Raw genomic sequence first — 20,993 nt, 5'->3', positions numbered from 1 at the left:
GAAAATATCCCTGAATTAATGAATAGCTTGTTCTTTGTTAATTCATGTTCAATCCACACAAAATGATATTGAAATTAAAATGCGAAATATAATAAAATAATGCATCTATTCATTAATTCAGGGATATTTTCTTGTTTCTTTCACATTATAGGCTTAAGTAAACACTTTTGCTATCCAAACAGCTTTTTTTGAGTGAGGGGGCCTATTGCCCCACCTCAGAGGGCCTTTTACCCCACTGGGGGGGTAAAAGGCCCCCTTGGCACAATGTTTGTTTTTGTTAAAAAAAAAAATTAAGTATTAACTTTAGGCAAACTTTAGGTGGCATTATTGTTCATGTCACTGTTGTCAAAAACTATGATTAAAACAACACATGGTTCATTTCAACTTGGAGAAAAACTGAATTTTCCTTAAGGGGGGCTTTTCCCCCACTCTACTCTACCTGCGATGATAACGTCCGGGTTTTCCTCAAATTGCTGATTGTGCTAAAAAAAATTCCATCTCGGGTAATGAGCATCAGAGGACAAGAATAAAGGGCGAGGAGGGTCTTCCAGTTGATTAATTAACCAATAATAATTGTTGGAACTGAAACTCACCTTTGTAAAATTGTTTTTTATTGGTAAATCTGAATGTCAGCCCTGCGATAACCTGGCGACTTGTCCAGGGTGTACCCTGCCTCTCGCCCATAGTCAGCTAGGATAGGCTCCAGATTGCCTGCAACCCTGTAGAACAGTTCAAGCGGCTACAGATGATGGATGAATGGCTGGATGGTAAATCTGAAAAGGTGTCGATAATTATGGACTGTCAATAATTGTAGCCACTGCTCTATTTAATATTTTTAACACAAGGTAATATTTGTACTGGGCAGGTTTTACACTCAAAATGAATTTTTATGACATTTGAATGTACAACAAAGAGCATGCAACTGATTCCTCCTCTTGTCGCTGTTGTTATGATTTCAAGGTGAGAGCATGTTACACTGCCATGTGTTCCATTCAGCCATCTTTCTTCAACAAACATCCATTCCCCCCTTTACCACTAGATGGCAGACTTGAAATATCATTACACCTTCCCTCTGAAGAAATAAACCACTAACAAAGAAATACTTTGCAGAACACCGACCCTGTAAACATAGAGGGTCCATAGTAATATCTTCCATCACCATCAGATCCCATCCGTATAAAGTCAATGTCTTTCAATAATAGACATGAGAGTCTGAACCGTGAGACTGAACAATGCCCTGGATACAGTGTGAGCCACAAACATTTCCTTTCCCAGCTTGTAGGTAACATTCAATAAGGTTTTCATTTCACAAGTTTTCTAGTTTGAGCACTTCTAATGGGCTTTGTGAAGACTGACACCAGTGGTTTGTGATCTGTCTCAACATCTGACTGTCATCAAGAACTGATGGAATCCAGAGCATTCAAACACAATGGGAAACATTCATTGTGTGATATTGTGTAAAGTTTAAACTATCTCAAAAACCTGGTTGTAAATCAAACTCCACTTCAATTACAGCATAAAAGTTTTTTTAGAAATAATACACATCTGTGGTGACAGAGCATTTTTCAACAATTTACCAACTAAAATGCATTACAGACCTGAACCAAGCCATGATGAGGAAAGTTTCACTCACTTCTGGTGGGAAGAAAAGGGATGAGTCTGAAACCAATCAGCATTAATTTCACCTCCTTTATTATATGACCTAGAAAAGGTGTTTGGATAACATGCATCATCCAAATACCTCTTAGAAAATTATTCTGAATCTATGTTTCTAATTCTCATTTAAAAACAAACTCAAAGTTAGATGGTTTATGAGAAATTTACAAATCAAAGTGTTGCATTCATAGACCAAAACCCAAGAAGCAGAACTTCTTCTCACTCCAAAAGAAAAAAAAAAGAACAGCTACACACTGATAAAAATACTCTCAACGTAAATTCTACAAGGCAAGTTTTCCATTCACATCTAATCTAATCTTAACACCAGTTTAAAAGTCTCCTCAGAGACCTTCAAAAATTGCCATAGCTGACTATTTTTCAAGTCATCCAGGCGGGGTATTGGGTAAAGTTTTCAATTAGCAATGATCACGCCTCAGATAAACTTCATAAGCTATGATATTGCCTCTGCGCAAGAATAAAGACCATAGCCCCAACGACACATGCCCACATTCACAAAGGGCCTGATACAGGATGGTAAGTCCAAATACAGCACTCAGGGGGCGGGGTTTCAATTCCTCATGTAACAACTGATCCTTCTGGCTGTTTGATTGAGAACAACTTGTTCAAGAAATTGTTAACAAAAATATTTGAAGTAAGCTACATGAAACTAAATTCAAAAACAGGCTTCCAATACTGCAGTGCCAAGAAAAAGGGGCGGGGTCAAATACCACAGCTGGATGTCTGTGAGACAGGTCATATTCATTTCCACACGCTTATTAAACTCTCTAGAAACCCTGGTTGTAAAACACTTCAATCACACCGTAAAGTTTTCTTTAGTAACAATCCACATTTGTATATGATTGAAATATTTAGACTTGAAATATTTCATTTCACATGTAGTGACTATACAAAGTTTACTCTTTCGAATTCAATTATGAAAAAAAATACTTTTTCCACGAGATCCTGATGTTTTGAGATGCATAAATAGAAACAGCTTTTCCAACTCATTTAATAAGGGTGGTGTAATGAATGGTGATTAGTTTCAGACTCATCCTGTTATACTCGACCCTGTGCTTCGGTTTCTCCAGAGGTGGGATTGAAGCTTTGCTCATACCGGGTACCTAATGAGATTCAGTTGCTAAATTGTTGAAAAACGTAATGTTGTCACAAATGTTGATTATTATTAAAGATAATTTCACTGAGTGATTGAAGTGTTTTACAACCAGGGTTTCTAGAGAGTTTAATAAGCACATGGAAATGAATATTACCTGTGCCAAAGACATCCAGCTGTGGTGTTTGACCCCGCCCCTTTTAATGGACCTGTATAAGAAACCCCGCCCCCTGAGTGCTGTATTTGGACTTACCATCCTGTATCTGGCCCTTTGTGAATGTGGGCATGTGTCGTTGGGGCTGTGATCTTTATTTTTGTGCAGAGACAATATCATAGCTTATGAGGTTTATCTGAGGCGTGATCATTGCTAGTTGAAAACTTTACCCAATATCCTGCCTGGATGACTTGAAAAATAATTAGCTGTGGCAATTTTTGAGGGTTTCTGAAAAGACCTTTAAGCTGACGTTGAACAGTAGATTGAATAGTGAATTTAGTTTTATTTTAATATCAAGAGTGTTCGTCCAATTTTTTTTTTCTCTGGGAGTGAAAGAGTTCTGCTTTTTGGATTTGGGTTCTTTAGCAGAGCGCTTTGACTTGTAAGTTTCTGTTGTAAACCATCTGGCTGTTAGTTTTTTTAATGGGCATTAGAAGCACATTAATTTAGAAAAATTTTCTAAGGGTTATTTGAATGATTCATGTTATCCAAACACTTTTTCCAGATCATGTAATAAAGATGAAATTAATGCTGATTGGTTTCAGACTCATCTCTGTTATATTTGACTCCGCCCCTTATCCCTTAGAACATTATTCTAAATTGTATTATAAAAAAATTGTATTGTATAAAAAACAACCGAACAAAGCCACAGCCAGTTGGTTTATGAGAAATTTACTAATTAAATTAAAGTGATGTGTTCATGAACCAAAACTCAAAAAGTAGAATTTCTTCCCTCCAAGAGAGAGAAAAAAACTTAGACAGAAATGCTCTCTAGACATGATCTTAAAACAAGGCCAAAATCAATACCTCTATTTAAGAAGAAAAAGCCTTCGTCACATGCACACTTCAATCATAGCGAAATTTATCCTCTGCATTTAACCCATCTGAAGCAGTGAACACACACATCCAGGGATTAGGTACTTTGCTCAAGGACATTTCAGCCCAAGGCTGTCCCACATTAAACTAACCACGTATTTAGACTGTAGGGGAAAATAGAACACCCAGAGAAAACCCATACACAGACAGGAAGAACATATGAACTTCACACAGAAAAACCCCTTGGACCAATAAACCCAGAACCTTTTTACTGCGAGACAACAGTGCTAACTACTACACTACCTAAGAACCTACTTTTAATATCAGTTTAAAAGTCTTCTTAGAGACCTTCAAAAATTGCCACAATTGACTATTTTTCAAGTCACCCAGGCAGGGCATTGGATAAAGTTTTCAACTAGCAATAATCACACCTCAGATAAACCTCATAAGCTATGATATTGCCTCTACGCAAGGATAAAAATCACGTCCCCAACAACACATGCCCACATTCACAAAGGGTCTGATCCAAGATGGTAGGTCCAAATACAGCACTCACGCTATGACATTGCCTCTATACAAGAATATCTTTATTCTTGTATAGAGGCAATGTCATAGCTTGTGAGGTTTATGTGAGAAATGATTGTTACTAATTGAAAGTTTTACTCAATACCCTGTCTGGGTGACTTGAAAAATAGTCAGTTGTGGCAATTTTTGGTGATCTCTACAGACAAACAATAATGGATAAGGCCAAATCTTAGAGTACTCTCACTGAAAAATCAAGCAAGCTAAAAAAAAACCACAATATGGTAGTTCTTTTTTTGATAAAAAGCTTTTCCAGATCGTTTCACTTAATAAGGGCATAGAAATAAATGCTGATTGGTTTCAGACATCTAATTATCATATTTGACCCCGCCCTTTTTCTTTGGTTCAGGTACCAAATGAGTTTCAGTTCCTAAATTGTTGAAAAACGGTTTGTCGTTACAAATGTGGATTGTTACTAAAGAAAACATTACGGTGTGATTGAAGTGTTTTACAACCAGGGTTTATAGAGAGTTTAATAAGCGTGTGGAAGTGAGTATGACCTGTCTCACAGACATCCAGCTGTGGTATTTGACCCCGCCCCTTTTTCTTGGCACTGCAGTATTGGAAGCCTGTTTTTGAATTTAGTTTCATGTAGCTTACTTCAAATATTTTTGTTAACAATTTCTTGAACAAGTTGTTCTCAATCAAACAGCCAGAAGGATCAGTTGTTACATGAGGGATTGAAACCCCGCCCCCTGAGTGCTGTATTTGGACTTACCATCCTGTATCAGGCCCTTTGTGAATGTGGGCATGTGTCGTTGGGGCTGTGATTTTTTATCCTTGCGCAGAAGCAATATCATAGCTTATGAGGTTTATCCGAGGCGTGATCATTGCTAGTTGAAAACTTTACCCAATACCCTGCCTGGATGACTTGAAAGATAGTCAGCTATGGCAATTTTTGGTGGTCTCTAAGGAGACTTCTAGACTGACGTTTAAAATAGATTTGATCATATTATGAAGTTTGTTTTGGGTGTTATTGGGGTTGTAATTATTGCCCATGAGATATCAGAAAGAACTTTATTAGTCCCTTTGGGAGAGTTTTCTCAGGGAAGTTAAGGTTCCAGCAGCCTCATTACGGGATAACAGAGAATAGAAAGTCAATAAAAAGCTTCTAGATAAATTAAATTATTTACATATACAAATAGGAAAAGAATAAGATGTAGGGAAGAGAAGAAGGGGAAGGCAGCAGGAGAGATATTGCATGTTGTCCGGTATTGCTTATTGTTAGACTAGGCTACTGCTCCTTCCCATCCTCCCCTCCAGACAGGAGTTGTACAGTCTGATGGCGTGAGGGACAAAGGAGTTTTTGAGTCTGTTCGTCCTGCACTTGGGAAGGAGCATTCTGTCACTGAACAGGCTCCTCTGGTTGCTGATGATGGTGTGCAGAGGGTGACTGGCATCGTCCATAATGTTCAATAGTTTGTCCATGGACCTCTTCTCTGCCACCGTCACCAGAGAGTCCAGCTTCACGCAGGCCGCAGAGCCGGCCCGCCTGATCGGTTTATCCAGCCTGGATGTGTCCTTCTTGGATGTGCTGCCCCCCAGCACACCATGGTGTGAAACAGAGCACTGGTGACCACAGACTGATTAGTAAAACACTTTGCTGTGGTGTTTTTAGGTTGTTTTAACTGGAGTTAAGAATGAATGTTAGATTAAGTCAAAGGGGAATGTTAATCAGTGTTATATTTTATCCAAACAGCTTTTCCATATTATTTTGAACCAAGCTATGATGAGGAAAGTTTCACTCACTTCTGGTGGGAAGAAAAGGGGCGGGGTCAAATATAATGGGGATGAGTCTGAAACCACTTAGCATTAATTTCACCTCCTTTGTTATGATCTAGAAAAGGTGTTTGGATAACATGCATCATTCAAATATCTCTTAGAAAATTATTCTAAATTAATGTTTCTAATCCTCATTAAAAAACAAAACACCATAATCAGATGGTTTATGAGAAATTTACAAATCCAAGTGTTGCATTCATGGGCCAAAATCAAGAAGCAGAACAACTTCTCACTCCAAAAAAAAAAACAGCCACACACTGATAAAAATACTCTCAATGCAGAATCTGCAAGGCAAGTTTTCCATTCACACCTAATCTACTTTTAACACCAGTTTAAGAATCTCCTCAGAGACCTTCAGAAATTGCCACAGCTAGCTATTTTTCAAACCATCCAGGCAGGGTATTGAGTAAAGTTTTCAACTAGCAATGATCACGCCTCAGATAAACCTCATAAGCTATGATATTGCCTCTGCACATGGATAAAAATCACAGCCCCAATGACACACAGGGTCGAGTATAACAGGATGAGTCTGAAACTAATCACCATTTATTACACCACCCTTATTAAATGAGTTGGAAAAGCTGTTTCTATTTATGCATCTCAAAACATCAGGATCTCATGGAAAAAAGTATTTTTTTTTCATAATTGAATTCCAAAGAGTAAACTTTGTATAGTCACTTTGAAGCTTTTTATTGACTTTTTATTCTCTGTTATGCTGTAATGAGGCTACTGGAAACTTAATTTCCCTGAGAAAACTCTCCCAAAGGGACTAATAAAGTTCTATCTGATATCTCATGGGCATTAATTACAACCCCAATAACACCCAAAACAAATTGCATAACAGAATCAAATCTATTTTTAACATTAGTTTAAAAGTCTCCTTAGAGACCACCAAAAATTGCCATAGCTGGTTATTTTTCAAGTCAACCAGGCAGGGTATTGGGTAAAGTTTTCAACTAGCAATGATCACGCCTCGGATAAACCTCATAAGCTATGATATTGCCTCTGCGCAAGAATAAAGACCATAGCCCCAACGACACATGCCCACATTCACAAAGGGCCCGTTACAGGATGGTAAGTCCAAATACAGCACTCAGGGGGCGGGGTTTCAATTCCTCATGTAACAACTGATCCTTCTGGCTGTTTGATTGAGAACAACTTGTTCAAAAAATTGTTAACAAAAATATTTGAAGTAAGCTACATGAAACTAAATTCAAAAACAGGCTTCCAATACTGCAGTGCCAAGAAAAAGGGGCGGGGTCAAATACCACAGCTGGATGTCTTTGGCACAGGCCATATTCATTTCCACACGCTTATTAAACTCTCTAGAAACCCTGGTTGTAAAACACTTCAATCACACCGTAAAGTTATCCTTAGTAGTAATACACGTTTGTGTATGATTGAAATATTTAGACTTGAAATATTTCACTTCACATGTGGTGACTATACAAAGTTTACTCTTTGGAATTCACTTATGAAAAAAATACTTTTTTGCACAATAGCCTGATGTTTTGAGATGCATAAATAGAAACAGCTTTTCCAACTCATTTAATAAGGGTGGTGTAATGAATGGTGATTAGTTTCAGACTCATCCTGTTATACTCGACCCTGTGCTTCGGTTTCTCCAGAGGTGGGATTGAAGCTTTGCTCATACTGGGTACCTAATGAGATTCAGTTGCTAAATTGTTGAAAAACGTAATGTTGTCACAAATGTGGATTATTATTAAAGATAATTTCACTGAGTGATTGAAGTGTTTTACAACCAGGGTTTCTAGAGAGTTTAATAAGCACATGGAAATGAATATTACCTGTGCCAAAGACATCCAGCTGTGGTGTTTGACCCCGCCCCTTTTAATGGACCTGTAGAAGAAACCCCACCCCCTGAGTGCTGTATTTGGACTTACCATCCTGGATCGGGGCCTTTGTGAATGTGGGCATGTGTCGTTGGGGCTGTGATCTTTATTCTTGCGTAGAGATAATGTCATAGTTTATGACATTTATCTGAGGTGTGATGATTGCTAGTTAAAAACTTTACCTAATTTTCTGCCTGGATGACTTGAAAAATAATTAGCTGTGGCAATTTTTGAGAGTTTCTGAAGAGACCTTTAAACTGATGTTGAGCAGTAGATTAAATAGTGAATTTGGTTTTGTTTTAATATCAAGAGTGTTTTGTCCAATTTTTTTTTTCTCTGGGGGTGTAAGAGTTCTGCTTCTTGGATTTGGGTTTTTTAACAGAGCAATTTGACTTGTAAGTTTCTGTTGTAAACCATCTGGCTGTTAGTTTTTTTAATGGGCATTAGAAGCACATTAATTTAGAAAAATTTTCTAAGGGTTATTTGAATGATTCATGTTATCCAAACGCTTTTTCCAGATCATGTAATAAAGGAGGTGAAATTAATGCTGATTGGTTTCAGACTCATCTCTGTTATATTTGACCCCGCCCCTTATCCCTTAGAACATTATTCTAAATTGTATTTCCAATTCCGGTTAAAAAACAACCGAACAAAGCCACAGCCAGTTGGTTTATGAGAAATTTACAAATTAAATTAAAGTGTTGTGTTCATGAACCAAAACTCAAAAAGTAGAATTTTTTCCCTGCAAGAGAGAAAAAAAAACTTAGACAGAAATGCTCTCGAGACATGATCTTAAAACAAGGCCAAAATCAATACCTCTATTTAAGCAGAAAAAGCCTTCGTCACATGCACACTTCAATCATAGTGAAATTCATCCTCTGCATTTAACCCATCTGAAGCAGTGAACACACACATCCAGAGATTAGATACATTACTCAAGGACATTTCAGCCCAAGGCTGTCCCACGTTAATCTAACCACATGACTTTGGACTGTAGGGGAAAATAGAACACCCAGAGAAAACCCTACACAGACAGGAAGAATATATAAACTTCACACAGAAAAACCCTTTGGACCAACAAATCCAGAACCTTTTTACTGCGAGACAACAGTGCTAACTGTTTATATCTTTATTCTTGTATAGAGGCAACGTCATAGCTTGTGAGGTTTATGTGAGAAATGATTGTTACTAATTGAAAGTTTTACTCAATACCCTGTCTGGGTGACTTGAAAAATAGTCAGTTGTGGCAATTTTTGGTGATCTCTACAGACAAACAATAATGGATAAGGTCAAATCTTAGAGTACTCTCACTGAAAAATCAAGCAAGCTAAAAAAAAACCCACAATATGGTAGTTCTTGCTTGATAAAAAGCTTTTCCAGTTCGTTTCACTTAATAAGGGCATAGAAATAAATGCTGATTGGTTTCAGACATCAAATTATCATATTTGACCCCGCCCTTTTTCTTTGGTTCAGGTACCAAATGAGTTTCAGTTCCTAAATTGTTGAAAAACGGTCTGTCGTCACAAATGTGGATTGTTACTAAAGAAAACATTACGGTGTGATTGAAGTGTTTTACAACCAGGGTTTCTAGAGAGTTTAATAAGCGTGTGGAAATGAATATGACCTGTCTCACAGACATCCAGCTGTGGTATTTGACCCCGCCCCTTTTTCTTGGCACTGCAGTATTGGAAGCCTGTTTTTGAATTTAGTTTCATGTAGCTTACTTCAAATATTTTTGTTAACAATTTCTTGAACAAGTTGTTCTCAATCAAACAGCCAGAAGGATCAGTTGTTACATGAGGAATTGAAACCCCGCCCCCTGAGTGCTGTATTTGGACTTACCATCCTGTAACGGGCCCTTTGTGAATGTGGGCATGTGTCGTTGGGGCTGCGGTTTTTATTCTTGTGCAGAGGCGATATCATAGCTTATGAGGTTTATCCGAGGCGTGATCATTGCTAGTTGAAAACTTTACCCAATACCCTGCCTGGGTGACTTGTAAGATAGTCAGCTATGACATCCCATCCACATTACTAAAGCAATTGAGAGAGAAATAGGAAAGATAACTCACGCCAGATTCATGGGAAATGGGAGGCTTTTGATTTTTGCTAAGACTGAAAAGCAGCGAAATAGCATCCTGATGAAAGAGTCACTTAACAAACTTAAAATTACCTCACGTATTCCAGGGGCAGCATCTAAAGCTAGAGGTGTCATAACAGGAATACCAACATCAGTCTTAATGGAAGAGATCAAGGAGAATCTGGCTCGGTATGCAATAACTGATGCTAAACGCCTGACCAAGGGAAAAGAAAAAACTGAAAGTACATCAATTTTATTAAGCTTCAGTAAAGACTTGCCGACTAGAGTTCAGATGGGATATACAGTAAATCCTCTAATACTGGCCTGTATTCCATTACTGGCCGGGACTCTAATATTGGCCGGTCTCGCTGTCGGAGGAGGTAAATAATGGCCGGACTCTAATACAGGCCGGGGCTATAACCAACGATGTTTCTGAGATCATAGTGGCCTTACACAATCGTTCCGATCTGAAAGACAATTGTGATCAGTGGCGCCGCCAGGCGTATGGCTGTACGCACTAGGCGTACCTTGGGGAGAGAGATGTTTTTTTTTTTTAATTATAATTGTTACCTGAATGCTTTGGCAATGCAACATAATTTGAGAGAGAGAGAGAGAGAGAGAGAGACGTGTGTGTGCCGGCGCATTTGTGTGCTTCAGGAGTGGGCGGGGTGTGCGTGACCAAGAAAGCTCATTGGTCAATGCAGATATACTTTTCTTGCACCACTGAGATTCTCTCCAGTTTTGAGAAACGGAGACAGACAATCGTCAGTAGTCAGAGCTTGTGCGAGAATTTATTGAGAAGCGAGTCAAAAATGAGTAAACGAACCCTGAAACAAACGAGCTTGTTTCAGACTTTTACGAAAAAGTCCAAAAGCAGTGATCCCAGGGTGTCATCTGCTTGCCAGTCCTCTCCAGTATCAGCTAGTAACACGGCACCGGCAGCTTCCACTCCTCCGCAACCGAGCAGCAGTGCGCTGCAGCTGGATGCGAGCTCAGTTCCTTTGAGGGAATTGCCTTCATCTACCTCTGAGTTTGAAACTAGCCATACATCCAGTGAATTTCATATAAGAACACCTACATCTCCCCATGTCCCTTACGATCAGAAGTAGATGGTTGCTCCACCTTGCTGACAAATGAGCCATCAGATAGCTTTACTAATGAGCCACGAGTCAGCCCGCGATCACTGACATCAGATTTATCAGACATAGGTAAACTTCAACCAGATGCCTTAAAATGTGCACCGGACTCTGTAAAGCTCAATGTCCTACAGAACCGCTTCAAACCAGACAGAGGGTGGGTGGCTCCTTCTACTCTGATTTTCGGTAAACTCAGAAAAATACCCGAGGAGTTTTTCAGCGAGTCTGTGTACCCCACGTTGCGCTACAGTGTGTGTCAGAGTCGTGCGTGCGGTAGTGCTGAGCAAGTTCACTAGATTCTAATCGAGGCTATAAAGAGTTTATTGTTTATTGTCGTGTGTAGTTCACATACGTTGTTCAAATATCAGCCTGTGTTCATGGAAGGCTATTGTTCAATTTCAAGTTAAAGTTCTATCGTTGTTTTGTGTATAAGCCTATAGATCGACTCTTCATAGAAACTGCAGCACGCAAGCGGTTTTTTTTTTTTTTTGGGGGGGGGGGGGGGGGGGATTACACCGCTAGTGCGTACCTTACAGTTCAACCCTGCAGGCGCCCCAAAGTCGGTTTGGCCAAGATTGCAGCCTGTGTTGTCTTTTTTTTTTCGTATTGCCGTGCAGAAAAATTGCAGCTGCTGGAAAGGATATCTGAATTACCGATATTTGTTGATAATGCTCTGTATACCGTTATGGTAACTGTACTTTTTCAATAAATGAACCTATTTTATAGGTTCAAATAGACACAAAATCTCGTTTTTATTCATTCCACTGGTAGTCTGTTTTGCTCAAATAGAAATAGAGGCCTGCCTCTAATTCTGGCCTCCTTCCAATAATGGCCTGGACCAAGATGCACTTGAGTGAAATAAAGGCCCCAGCCTATATTAGAGGATTTACATGGTCCGTGAATACATTCCACCTCCATTGCGGTGTTTTAAATGCCAAAGATTTGGTCATGTGGCAGGGCAATGTAGAGGTAAAATAAGATGTGCAAAATGTGGTGGTGAACACGAATATGGTCAGTGTGGGGAAACTGTATTAAAGTGTTGCAATTGTGGAGGGCCACACAGTGCTGCATATGGTGGTTGTGAGAAGCAAAAGGAGGCCAAAGAAATACAGAGTTACATACAAGACTTCTTATGCAGATGCCATTAAGATAGTTAAGAAGGATAAGAGAGTTACTAGTGTTCCTACTTCACCAGAACAATCCACTTGGAGCCAGTTTGATAACACGCTAAGACTGAGAAACAGAGTTCAATTAGAAGGGAATCCTCAACATGTTAACAGGCCTAGGCCTATTCCAGCTTCAGTTACATGTAAGTGTGAATGCAAAACAAAAATCACAAAAGAAACAATACTTGTGGATAAGAATGAATTCATTGCGTTTATTTGCACAGTGATGAACACAGCACTACAACACTCAAGGAAAAGTGACAGGATTAAATCAATTGTTGACATTGCCAATGATTTTTTGGGGCCTGTGAGTAAAGCTGATGTAATTCATGAAATGATAAATCTTAAATATGGACAGACTCAAGGTAGTTGAATGAATTATGGTTCTTTTCATTTTACAATGGAATGCAAGGAGTTTATTAGCTAATGGACAAGAATTCAAAAGTTACATTCAAAATTTGACAGATAAACCTGATATAATATGTATTCAGGAGACATGGTTGAAACCACACCTAGATTTTATCATCAAAGGCTTTAAAGGCATTAGATTTGATAGAAGTAATGAGAGAGGTGGTGGATGTACGACATTCATAAAAGATGGGATTCCTTACAGACGTATTAATATAGATAAAGAACATGAATGTATTATCACAGAAATATTTAATGGGCCTAAGGAAATATATAGTGTTGTTAACTATTATAACCCATGTAAAAGTTTAACAACTGACATGCTAAACAATATCTTTGAGAAAAAACATCCTGAAATATGGTGTGGTGACTTTAATGCCCACAACAGCTTATGGGGTAGTAAACATACAGACATGATTGGCTTAGCAGTTGAAGAAATGGCCAATGACAGAATGTTAGTTTGTTTAAATAATGGTTCTGGTACTAGGATCAATATTTATAAGAATGAGACATCTTGCATTGATTTAACCTTAGTTGACTGAAAAATTGCTTATACTGTAGATGTAGGTGGGATGTAGATCAATCAACTAATATTGGAAGTGATCATTTTCCAATATGGTGCAAAATGGATATGGAGTTTAAGATTGATCCAAAGTATATACATCACAAATGGGTGTTTAGCAAAGCTAATTGGGATGAGTTTAAAGAAATCTCTGAAGATATGCTTTCAGTGATACCAGAAGTTGATCAAAACGTGAATTATATGAATAGTAGCATAAGCTCTCTTATATACTTTGCAGCAAGCCAAAGTATTCCAATTAGTGAAGGTAAAAAGAATAAAAGAAATGTACCATGGTGGGATGATAAATGTACTGAAGCAATTAAAGAACGAAATAAAGCTTTTAAAATCCTGTGTAAAACATTAACATCTGATAATCTTTTGAATTATCAAAAGAAAAGAGCCATAGCCAGGAAAGTTATTAAAGAAGCAAAAAGAGAATCCTGGAGGCAGTTTTGTTCAACAATAGGTAGAGAAACTACAATAAACCAAGTATGGATGATGATTAAAAAGATGACCGGAAGATATAAACCATCACATATCCCTGTGCTAATGGAAGGTGATAATCAATATGTTGCTGATTCTGATAAAGCGAACCTTTTAGGTAAAACCTTTGCAGATATCCATAAAGGTAACCATCTGGAAGAATGTTTTAAGAAAAGGAAAAAAGAAGTCTTGGAAGTAAATAAAGATACTCTAGTCATGAAGGAACCAAACATATCCAGCATGGATGCTGAATTTAATATATCAGAATTAAAAATTGCTTTAAATAACACTGCATATTCTGCTCCAGGCAGTGATTACTTATGTTATGCTATGTTTAGGCAATTACCTGATGCAGTTCTACAAATGATTCTTAATCTATTTAATAAAGTATGGAATGAGGGTAAACTACCAAATGTATGGAAAAGATCTACATTCCTCCCATTTAATAAGCCCGGAAAGGACCCAAGCAACCCAGGGAATTATAGACCAATAGCTCTCACCTCACATTTAGGGAAACTGATGGAGAAAATGATTGTGTCAAGATTAAATTACTATTTAGAATATAATCGTTCACTTCACAGCTATCAAACTGGATTCAGGAAACAGAAATCAACAACTGATGCATTAATCAAACTTACTAATGAAATTGAAAAAGCATTGGTTATGAAGGAGGCTATGGTAACAGTCTTTCTAGATATGGAGAAAGCTTATGATACCATGTGGAGGGAAGGATTATTAATAAAATTAGGAAAATTGGGAATTAATGGGAAGATGTACAACTACATATTAGACTTTCTTTCTCAACTTACCTTAAGGGTCAGAGTGGGTGAAGCTGTTTCAGAAGAATTTACTGTTGAAAATGGAATACCCCAAGGGAGTGTCATTAGTCCAATATTTTTTAACATTATGATTAATGATATTTTTGAGAAATTGGGTGAAATGAATGAAGGTTTACTATATGCAGATGATGCTGTTATATGGAAAAGAGGACGTAACATATCGCACATAACTGAATCAATCCAGAAGGACATACACATCCTAGAACAATGGGGGATAGATTGGGGTTTTAAGTTCTCTGTTCAAAAATCTCAAGTCACATACTTTACAAGAAAGAAAGTTCCAGAAAATTTTAAAGTAATGCTCTATAATCATATTATTGAAATGGGGAATGCATTTAAATATCTAGGTATGTGGTTGGATAGTAAACTGACATGGAAACTTCATATTGAACATGTTGAAACTAAATGCAAAAAGGTACTGAACTTGATGAGGATGATATCTGGTCTTTCCTGGGGAACAGACAGACAATCTTTGCTGAATATTTATAAAGCATTGATAAGATCAGCTATTGATTATGGTTGTATTACATATAGCTCAGCTTGTAAAACATCCCTTCTGAAGCTGGAAAGAATACAATTAAAGGCCATTAGAATAGCTTTGGGTGCTATTAAAACAACTCTTGCATGTGCTCTTCTGGTGGTGTCAGAGGAAACCCCACTTAATTTAAGGTTTAACAAGCTTTCTTTAATGTATTGGGTCAGACTGCAGAGCAGTATTAACAATCCAGCCATATCAGTACTTAAAGATTGCTGGGAATATTACAAGAAGCATAATGGGTTTGGGTGGAACATTGACAATACTGCAAACCAGTATGGTTTGAAGGAATTAACATACAGCCCTGCATTAGCTTTAAGTGGTGTCTCTCCATGGATTCTGCCTACCCCTGAGGTTAATATAGAACTGCTAGAGGCAAAGAAAGATTATCCAAATCAAAAGAGTTTTGCATTATTTTGCAAACAATACTTGACTTCTTCATTCTATGGATATCTCCAAATTTATACTGATGGATCAAAAGATGTATTAAGTGGTAAATGTAGCATTGGAATTTATATTCCAGAATTCAAAAAAACATATGGCTATAGACTGAATAATTTCCTATCAGTTTACTCAATTGAAATGGCTAGAATTCTTTCTGCATTAAGATGGATTGAAGAAATCAAACCACTCAAGTCAGTTATATGTACAGATTCAATGTCAGTTTTACAAAGTTTTTTATCAGGTAACTCAACAAGGGAAGACTTAGTAATTGAAGTTAAACATCTCTTAGCTCACATAAGGAATATGGGACTTACTATTGAGTTTTGTTGGATACCAGCCCATATAGGAATTAAAGGCAATGAAATAGCAGACCACATAGCCAAAGAATCCATTGATAAAGAACAGATAGACATTCATATTCCACTGGGAAAAGGAGAAGCTAAAGCTTTAATTAAAACAGAGATTATGAAAAGATGGCAAAAAGAGTGGGAAACAGAACCCAAAGGTAGACAATACTTTAATATGCAGAGTCAGGTATGGGGGGAAAGAATAACGTCAATGGGATTTAACAGAAATGAGGAGGTAGCATATACAAGATTAAGACTGGGACACACAGGTCTTAATGCAACATTACAGATATTAGGTAAAAGTGATGGTCTTTGTCAAGGATGTAGAGTTAAGGCCCGGTCACACAGCACTCCGCGTCTATATCACGTACAAAAAGATACAAAAATCAGGTGGACGTGGTCGTAAGTGGTAATTTTTGGTCAATTTTGGCTTTGCCGTGCTTTGTACGGGGTATGGCCGTCGGCGGCTGTTTCACTGCTGCAGCACTGCCAAATCACGGGTAACCGCGGCTCAGCGTCGTTGGAAGAGCGGCTTGCTGCGCATATAAAAGCGGTAGGATATGTTGAGCCTGTATCAGTTGGTTCTGTTGGTGCTGGAGCATTAAGATGAGGACATCACAGCGTTGAGGGTTCATGTTCACCCCTTGACATCTAGACTGCAAGTGCCGAGGTCTCAGAAAATTACGGTATTTACATGCCGCAAATCAGAAGTGATGCAGAAGTGATTAGACAGTGATCAATCGAATTTAGAACTTGCTTGAGACGTCGTTTAACGGGCTTAGACAGTGCTATGTACGCGGAAAAATCCATTTCTCAGTGATAAGGCGCTAAACACACGCTATATCCCGTGATACCAACGCGTAACACCCGTCCGATGACCGTGCTCTGCCCGTGATAGACCGCCAAACTTTCGCGTCTTACCACGTCTCCCCAAGTTTTAATAACGGCCGGGACACTGATTATCACGTGTTTTTCACGTGTGTTGCACGTCTTTACCACGTGTGCCGGCCGTGGTTGTCCGCGGTCTAAAGTTTTGAGCAGTCCAAAACTTTTTGCCGCGTCCGACGCCGTTCCGATTTTCCCCTGCGTCCTGTCACGTCTGTATATCGACTGTAACACGTCTTAACTTCGACATCAACACGAACAATATCGTCTGCTTCACGGGAGAGCACTTTTTGACGGGTTTTGGCCGTGATAAAGCCGTAAAGCGCTGTGTGACCGGGCCTTTAAGGAAGATGTTGAGCATGTTTTATTTCATTGTAGTAAATACAGTTATCAAAGACAGAAATGGTTGGAGCTTGAAGCAGGTTCAGACATTCACAACATACTAAAGGACGAAGGAATACAGCGAAATAGAATTAAAGCACTAATCATTTATCTTAATGATACAGGTCTAATAAAAAGAATATATATTTTTTTTGTAGCCTAGTAATCTGACATAGAATCTGTCCAGTCCCTTCACACACTCCTGTACAGTAGGTGGCGGTATACACAGATTGTGATAATCTGCCATTAAAAAAGAAGAAGAAGAAGAAGGGATCTTTACGCAGAAGCAATATTGTAGCTTGTAAGGTTTATCTGAGGTGTGATCATTGCTAGTTGAAAGCTTTACCTAATACACTGCATGGGTGACTTGAGAAATAGTCATCTGTGGCAATTTTTGGGGTGTTAAGACTTTTAAACTAATGTTAAGCAGTAGGTTAGATACAGGTAATAAATTTTGTCTTGTTTTAAGTTTGTGTATCTGGAGTATTTTCATTCATGTTGGAGGTTTTTTTTCCTTTCTCTTGGAGTGAAAAAGTTCTGCTTCTTGGATTTTGGTTTTTTAACAGAATACAGGTGTTGAAAATAGATGGGATGTGAGTGGTAAGCAGGGCCGTTGACAGCTTTGGCTGGGCCCGGGACAAAATAATCTGAGTGGGGCCCCCCCCAAATAATCTGAGTGCCCCCCCCCACACACACACACACATACGCACGCAAGCACATCGCCACACAGCAACCACCCACACCCAACCTCTCTTTTCACAGTCTCCATTCACTCCAACCCTTAAATAACAGGTATTCCAAGCCCATTATAACAGTCAACCATTTTATTTCAACATTTCAACATATTTACAGTTTGAACATTTCCTTAGTCTGCAACTATTCAGGTGCAAAATGCAATGCGCCGGACTTTTGCTGTGGCAAAGTCGTCAATAAGGTCATTGAAGTCCAGCTTCTTTGCAAGTTCGCGCTCTACAGAGAGCATAGCCAGCCCATTGAGCCTCTCCTGTGACATGTTTGAGCGCAGGTAGTTGATAAACCAAAATGATTGTTTACGGGATGGAACTGGGCCTCAATGAGAATGGAGTTATGGCTTTCCCAGAATCTGAACATAGAAGCATCACCACTAGTGATGTGTACAGTGAGTTTTTCAGTGTATTTTTTTGTCTTGTTTTTCATAAACGTCCTTTCCGTACTCGATTTAGAATGCTACAAAAAAAATTGACACCCTCCCAACCACGTAACATTAGCCTATCTGACCTGGGGGCTGACACGTTTATTACGGATAAACCAAAAGGATTACAACGTTCCCTGGATATAGAACTGGACCGAGAAGATTTCAAAATCTTAACGTGTAAGCAACAACAATAAAACAGAGGTTGTTTTATTCATTTAGGGCTTATTAGGCTACTTTCATTAATTGCGCTTTTCATACAGGCCTATCATTTTTCACTTGAGCAAGGGAATTGTTTGAAGAGTATCCAGTCTAAGCGAAAGTTTAATGTTTTGCAACAGACTAACCTCAAAACACCCCATTTATAGCCCATTCGTTACATTAAACTCTATCTAGCTGGCAATTTCACATGCCGTCATATCTACACGGGATGATTTCCAACAAAATAAGGTTTAATTAACAAGAGGCAGCGTTCCACGGGCTTTCAGCTAACCGGAGTCCAGCTCAGCGCAGCTCAGCAAGCGTGCCTAAAACATTTGGATATGATTGTGGGCCAATGTGCTATTCTTTGCTTCATTGAGATATATGCAACACAGTGTTATTAAACCGATATGTTTATGAAATAATTCAATGCCCTGTGCATTTCAGTGTTCACTCAGTGTACCCTGCTATCCCCTACTTTATAATTATGAATGGCGCGTCGCGCGTGCTGGGGTTACATTACGGGGCTGGAAAAAAGTTATGTGTCTAACCTGGCTCAGCTGCCCCACTGCCTTCACCACCTGCTGCATCATCTGAATCTTTTCTAAAATATCTATGCAGTGAGCCCCTGAGGCTCTTGGCTTCTTCATCTCTTTTTCTCTTTTCTTTTCTTTGCTCCTGACTTGTGTATGTTGGCAAACGGGCTCACACGCTTATTGTCGAAGCGTTATGATGGAATAGTGCCGTGTTATTTGGCGGCTTCATCAAAGACCAAACCATTTCTGCATTAGGGGTGGTAGGTGGGTTCTTGAATCTATTTTTGAAGACAATAAAGGCAAAAGAACCAGAAATCATTCATGGAATGCAAATATAGCACATTTTTCTCCTCCAAATCAACACATTTTGAAATGAAACAGAATGATTAATGGCATCTTCATGAGGGACCGGTTCTGGGCCCCCCCTCATGCCTGGGCCCGGGACAAAATACCCGGTTGTCCCCCCCTGTCGACGGCCCTGGTGGTAAGTCTTGTTTTAAGATTGTGCATGGGGAGTATTTATTATCAGTGTTTGGCTGTTTTTTTTCCCCTTTTGGAGTGAAAAGATCTGCTTTTTGAATTTTAGTTCATGAACGCAACACTTTGATTTGTAATTTTTTTATAAACTGTCTGACTGTGGCTGTGTTAGTTTGTTTTTTAATGGGAATTAGAAGCACATTAATTTAGAATAATTTTCAAAGGGATATTTGAATGATGTATGTTATCCAAACACCTTTTCTAGATCATGTAATAAAGGCAATGAACTTAATGCTGATTGGTTTCAGGTTCATCCCCATTATATTTGACCCCGCCCCTTTTCTTCCCACCAGAAGTGAGTGAAACTTTCCTCATCATGGCTTGGTTCAGGTCTGTAATGCGTTTTAGTTGATAAATTGTTGAAAAATGCTCTGTCACCACAGATGTGTACTATTTCTAAGGAAAATGTTTATGCTGTAACTGAAGTGGAGTTTGTTTTACAACCAGGAGTTGCTTGATCAGACAAAAAAATAAAAGAACTGAAACACTCCATATCGAGGGCATGGTGGTATAGTGGTTAGCGCTGTCGCCTCACAGCAAGAAGGTCCTGGGTTCGAGCCCCGTGGACGGCGAGGGCCTTTCTGTGTAGAGTTTGCATGTTCTCCCCGTGTCCGCGTGGGTTTCCTCTGGGTGCTCCGGTTTCCCCCACAGTCCAAAGACATGCAGGTTAGGTTAACTGGTGGCTCTAAATTGACCGTAGGTGTGAATGTGAGTGTGAATGGTTGTCTGTGTCTATGTGTCAGCCCTGTGATGACCTGGTGACTTGTCCAGGGTGTACCCCGCCTTTCACCCGTAGTCAGCTGGGATAGGCTCCAGCTCGCCTGCGACCCTGTAGAAGGATAAAGCGGCTACAGATAATGAGATGAGATGAGATAATTTCACTGAGTGATTGAAGTGTTTTACAACCAGGGTTTCTAGAGAGTTTAATTAGCACATGGAAATGAATATTACCTGTGCCAAAGACATCCAGCTGTGGTGTTTGACCCCGCCCCTTTTAATGGGCCTGTAGAAGAAACCCCGCCCCCTGAGTGCTGTATTTGGACTTACCATCCTGGATCGGGGCCTTTGTGAATGTGGGCATGTGTCTTTGGGGATAGGCTCTTTATTCTTGTACAATGTCATAGTTTTGAGGTTTATCTGGGGTGTGGTCATTGCTAGTTGAAAAGTTTACTCAATACCCTGCCTGGATGACTTAAAAATAGCCAGTTGTGGTAGTTTTTAAGTGTTTCTGAGGAGACTTTTAAGCTGATGTCAAACAGTAGATTAAATGT

General features: G+C 39.0%; 9 non-coding genes and 2 pseudogenes across 9 annotated transcripts; 7 read left to right on the top strand and 4 right to left on the bottom strand.

Annotated features, from left to right (window-relative positions):
- Positions 1–1,992: 1,992 nt before the first annotated feature.
- On the bottom strand, positions 1,993–2,133 carry LOC132882298 (U4 spliceosomal RNA). The gene has a single exon (XR_009654165.1). It is a non-coding gene; the product is annotated as a U4 spliceosomal RNA (small nuclear RNA).
- Positions 2,134–3,077: 944 nt separating this feature from the next.
- Positions 3,078–3,218, top strand: LOC132882309 (U4 spliceosomal RNA). The gene has a single exon (XR_009654178.1). It is a non-coding gene; the product is annotated as a U4 spliceosomal RNA (small nuclear RNA).
- Positions 3,219–4,132: 914 nt separating this feature from the next.
- On the bottom strand, positions 4,133–4,273 carry LOC132882307 (U4 spliceosomal RNA). The gene has a single exon (XR_009654176.1). It is a non-coding gene; the product is annotated as a U4 spliceosomal RNA (small nuclear RNA).
- Positions 4,274–4,386: 113 nt separating this feature from the next.
- Positions 4,387–4,527, top strand: LOC132882323 (U4 spliceosomal RNA). Its single transcript, XR_009654191.1, has one exon. It is a non-coding gene; the product is annotated as a U4 spliceosomal RNA (small nuclear RNA).
- A 628-nt stretch (positions 4,528–5,155) lies between these two features.
- On the top strand, positions 5,156–5,296 carry LOC132882300 (U4 spliceosomal RNA). Its single transcript, XR_009654167.1, has one exon. It is a non-coding gene; the product is annotated as a U4 spliceosomal RNA (small nuclear RNA).
- Positions 5,297–6,500: 1,204 nt separating this feature from the next.
- Positions 6,501–6,641, bottom strand: LOC132882306 (U4 spliceosomal RNA). The gene has a single exon (XR_009654174.1). It is a non-coding gene; the product is annotated as a U4 spliceosomal RNA (small nuclear RNA).
- Positions 6,642–7,037: 396 nt separating this feature from the next.
- LOC132882304 (U4 spliceosomal RNA) lies at positions 7,038–7,178 on the bottom strand. The gene has a single exon (XR_009654172.1). It is a non-coding gene; the product is annotated as a U4 spliceosomal RNA (small nuclear RNA).
- Positions 7,179–8,122: 944 nt separating this feature from the next.
- Positions 8,123–8,263, top strand: LOC132882320 (U4 spliceosomal RNA). Its single transcript, XR_009654187.1, has one exon. It is a non-coding gene; the product is annotated as a U4 spliceosomal RNA (small nuclear RNA).
- Positions 8,264–9,145: 882 nt separating this feature from the next.
- LOC132882325 (U4 spliceosomal RNA) lies at positions 9,146–9,286 on the top strand. Its single transcript, XR_009654193.1, has one exon. It is a non-coding gene; the product is annotated as a U4 spliceosomal RNA (small nuclear RNA).
- Positions 9,287–9,913: 627 nt separating this feature from the next.
- On the top strand, positions 9,914–10,027 carry LOC132882315 (U4 spliceosomal RNA; annotated as a pseudogene).
- Positions 10,028–17,549: 7,522 nt separating this feature from the next.
- On the top strand, positions 17,550–17,698 carry LOC132882316 (U4 spliceosomal RNA; annotated as a pseudogene).
- Positions 17,699–20,993: the final 3,295 nt, after the last annotated feature.

This window comes from Neoarius graeffei, chromosome 2 (genome assembly GCF_027579695.1).
Source record: "Neoarius graeffei isolate fNeoGra1 chromosome 2, fNeoGra1.pri, whole genome shotgun sequence".
In the NCBI taxonomy this organism is placed as follows: Eukaryota; Metazoa; Chordata; class Actinopteri; order Siluriformes; family Ariidae; genus Neoarius; species Neoarius graeffei.
The sequence above is the reverse complement of the archived record's forward strand: the minus strand, read 5'-3'. Positions and strand labels throughout refer to the sequence as shown.